Genomic DNA, 4603 nt, shown 5'->3' on the forward strand with positions numbered 1-4603 from the left:
GCGAGGCGGGGCCGGGGCAGACGGCCGCGAGGCAGGGTCGGGGGAGATGGCGGCGAGTCGGCGGCGAGGCGGAGGCGACGAGGGGGAAAAGATAGAGTACGGAATTGGGGGAGGAAGCAGAGGAGAGGGAATCAGGCCGCGCGGGGGGTTAGGTGAGAATAGCTTTAATAGTAGCATGGGAAGGGAAAACGCGCTCCTGCTAAAATCCGTAGTAGTAGCGCCGTTTCTAGAAGGGCGCTACTACTATACCTAGCACGTCGGGAATGGTGTGGCAATTATAGTAGTAGCGCGTTCTGTTCCTGCCGCGCTACTGCTAAGGGGGTAACAGTAGCGCGGTGTTGGAAAGACGCGCTACTGCTAATTAGCAGTAGCGCCTCATTTTAACACGCGCTACTGGTAAGATTCTGTGTATAAGGTTTTCCCTAGTATTGATTGCGTCATAAGGTGGCAATGTTAAGACTCTTTGATAGCATCCACGAGGTAGCTAGTAGGAGACGTGAAGACAGGCTCCAGCTGAAGCAGCTCGGTGGAAGCCATGCTGCTTCTCCGCTGAGATGGCGGGGTAGCTTCAGGGGTAGTTTCGGCAGGTTGCTTGCTTCGAACTGCATCTCGTTCCTCTAGCTTTTGTACCCTTGCATGCAGCTCCTGCAGTTCGCTTTGCTCCACCTTCCTCCTCCTCTCTTGGCATTTGTAACCGCCTGCGTCCGGAAACCCAGCCTTCCACGGAACGGAGCCTGGCGTGCCTCGTGTCCGTCAAGGGTGCTCAGGATTCCCGAGGGCCATTGTGAGCTCGTCCTTCTATCTGTCTGGAATGAACGTCCTTTCCTGCGCTGCGTTAATATAGTGTTGAAGCTTCGTGAGGGGTATTCGTTGTTGCTCCCTTGTCCAAACGCACTTCCCTGTTACAGGGTCCAAGGTTCCGCCAACCCCGAAGAACCAAGTCCGGCAATGGTCTGGCCAGTTCAATGTCTCTGCTTCAACCCCTTTATCAAGCAGGTCATTCTCAGCCTTGGCCCACAACGGTCGGGCTTTGAGGTAGCCACCTGACCCTGTGCGATGGTGATGCTCCTTCTTCGAAACATTTATCTTGTTTATCGCTGACATCTTCTTACTCCTCTCCGATGTCTTGTTGGCCACAAATGCGTCCCATTGATCTCTGAGCTTCTCGCACCGACCGATGAATTTTGGTGTCTTTTCTTTGTCGACAAACTTTGCTTTCAGGCCATTCTTCCACTTCCTGAATAGATCTGCCATCTTCTTGAGAGCAAAGGACTTGATCAATGGCTCTATAACTGGATTCTCTGGATCCTCCTCTTCTGGTAGGGTGAAATTTACCTTCAGCACTTTCCAAAGATCAGCTTTCTGTCTATCTTTGACAAAAGAAACTTGAAGCTCTTCATCCTTAGGCTGATTCCATAGCTCTATGCTGATCGGGATAATATCCCTAACAAGACCCCCGCATTGAGCAGTAAACGCCTCCTTGGTCCGGAGGGGTTCAATCGGTTGGCCATCGCGCGCGATTGCTGTGATCGTGAACCTTTCATCTTATCGCAACTTTTCCTTCGGGCCTCGTCTCTTTACCGAAGTTGTGCTCAATCTGGAGGGCTAGAAATAAGAAGAAAGACGAGAGTTAATATGTGTATATACCAAAACAATGAATGCATCAATTAGCTAGTCAGCACAGGCTTAAATAATGTATATACCTGCCCGGACTCTATACGGTCACCGGAGCTGTCATCATGGCCTCCTTCTTGCACTGGCATTCGGTCACCGGTCACGGTCTCCTCCGTTGTTCGAGGACCGTATCCTGCTTCTTCACCCTCTCCTTCCAGACCATCGGTTTCGTTGAGATATGACATGACATCAGCTCCGGCTGCGATTATGTCCCCCAACACCTGTTCTGCTTCCTCGTCTCGGCCATGCTCCATAGTTTCTGCAAATATTACAACATGGCAATTATTATACAAACATGACAGATGGATATATTAGTGGCAAACATAGACCTAGCTATAGCTATTCACAACAAGGAATTTTATTAATTAATGGCCTCGACGCTTCTCTAGGGTTTGGGGTGGCCTCGGCAACGCTTAAATGGTTCGGGGTGGCCTCGACGACAACGCTCTTTTAACTTGGTAAAGGAGGGGGTATATCGACAACGACGACATACATACATGGAAAAAAATGTTATCGGGGAAGGGGTATATCGCCCCCCTCATGTCGAAGTTATCGGGGAGGGCGTATCGACCCCCCCTCATGTTGAATATATGTTGAATTCCCGAGAGAGTTAGGAACCGGAGGGGGACTCCTCCCCCTTCATGTCTGATGAGTTTTTACTCCCTCTCTCCCATGAACATTCATCGAACAAACTTAATACGAGTTTCAATAGAAAACATTCGTCGAACAAAATTACAACAGAAAAAATTGACCAAGTTTTCATATATCATCATCATCATCTACTACAAAAAAATTGGCATATTCTTTGCATGTACGACAATAATATCACCAAAAAAAATCTAGGAAGTTAACTTTAAAAATTCTAACTTTTGCATATTCCTAGAACCCTCGAACCCTCGACCCTCGAACCCTCGACCATAGAACCCTCGAACCCTCGACCCTAGAACCCTAGAACCCTCAAACCCTCGACCCCTCGAACCCTCGACGACCCCCGAACCGTCGACCCCCTCCCCCTCATGTCGAAGTTATCGGGGAGGGGGTATATAGACCCCCCCCCTCATGTCGAAGTTATCGGGGAGGGTGTATATCGACAATGACATACCCGATAAATATAAGAAAAGGAAGAAGAAGAAAAAAAGAGGAGAATAAGAAAGGAATAGAGGAGAAGATCGAAGAAAAAAAAGAAGAAAAAAAGTGGAGAAGAAGAAAGGAATAGAGGAGAAGAAGAAAAAATAGAATAGTTTTCTTCTTCTCCTCTATTGCTTTCTTCTACTCCTCATTTTTTTCCTCTTCTTATTTATTTATCCACTTCTTCCTCTCCTCTTCTCTTCTTTTTCTCCTTCTTCCTCTTCTTATTTTCCTAAAATGCACTAACAGTACAACTAATAACCTAAAATGCACTAAATCAACTAACCTTAAATGTAACTTTTGAAACACAACTTTTTTCTAAATATGCACACACATATATATGAACATATACATAAATTGACAAAAAAAAATATGAACAAAAAGAAATCATACATCAATCCATACATACCCATGGATCATACATACATCTGCATATATATACATATACATACAACATCCATATATACACATACATCAATGAACAAAAAAGTGTATGAAAAAAGCACCAGAGAGCAGGCCGGGGCGGCGGCGGCGGCGCGCGGCAAAGTAGAGCAGGCCAGGGCGATGGCAGCGGTGGGCGGCAAGCAGAGCAGGTAGGGGCGGCGGCGCGGGAGAAGGGAGGGCTCACAGGAGCGACGATGAGGCGCGGCAGAGGGCGGCGACGGCGAGGTCGGGGCAGAGGGCGGCCACGTCGGGGCAGGGGTGGCGCGGGGCAACGACGGCGTCGGAGGCAGGGGCGACGACGGTGATGGCGAGGCAGAGGGGCAGCCTGGCGGCGTCGTCGGGGCGGGATCGAAGAACTGAACAAAATTTTTCACAAGTATTGATTATATAGACACAGCATTGGTCCCCGTTCGTACCACAAACCGGGACCAATGCCTCATTTAGTCTCAGTTGGTGCCACCAACCGGGACCAAAAGCCTCTTTTCAGCAGCCCAAAGGGCGGGAAGCAGAGACCTTTGGTCCCGGTTAGTGGCACCAACCGGGACTAAAGGGTGGCATTGGTCCCGGTTGTTGGCACGAACTGGGACCAATGCACACCTTTAGTCCCGGTTGGTGCCACCAACCGGGACTAAAGGCATTATGCTGGCCGCGTCGCGGGATGAAAGTTTAGTCCCACCTCGCTAGTTGAGGGAGCTCAAGAGTGGTTTATAAGCCCCAGTCCCGCTGCCCTCTCGAGCTCCTCTCAAATGCAGGCTTACGGGCCTAAACACACTGTATGTGCTTGTGGGCCTACTGGGCCTACTACGGGCCTGAATCATGGTCCATTGTTGGGTTTCTAGTCGTATTCAAGCCGTGGTGGCCCTTTAGGTGGCACTTTTTTTATTTTTTGTTTTATTTTTTCTTTGTTTATTTTATTTTGTTTCTACTTACAGCAAAATACTTACTAGTTTTTCAGTGATTCTTTTTGCTTTTAGGTAATAAAAATTATAAACTTGCTGTTAGTGCCATTTGTTTTCTAATTTGAATAATTTAAATTTGATTTTTTGGAAATTTGTGTGAATCACTAGTTTTGAATAGCTTTGGTATAAAAATATATTTTTGAGTGATTCTTTTTCCTGCTATTTAATATTATTGTGTTTTATCATTTTATTCAAAACATATTTTGTTATTTTAGTTTCTAACAAAAAATTCTTTATGATAATTCTTTTTGCAATTAAAGTTTCTAACAAAAAATTTCTTTATGAAAATTATTTTTTCTTTTAATGTTTTGAATAGGAAATACTTTGATAATTTTAGTTGCAAAATTTTTATATAATTTTAGTTTCAATAATACTAGAGCTTTTATAAAAGTTTATTT

Source organism: Triticum dicoccoides, chromosome 3B (genome assembly GCF_002162155.2).
Source record: "Triticum dicoccoides isolate Atlit2015 ecotype Zavitan chromosome 3B, WEW_v2.0, whole genome shotgun sequence".
Lineage (NCBI taxonomy): Eukaryota > Viridiplantae > Streptophyta > Magnoliopsida > Poales > Poaceae > Triticum > Triticum dicoccoides.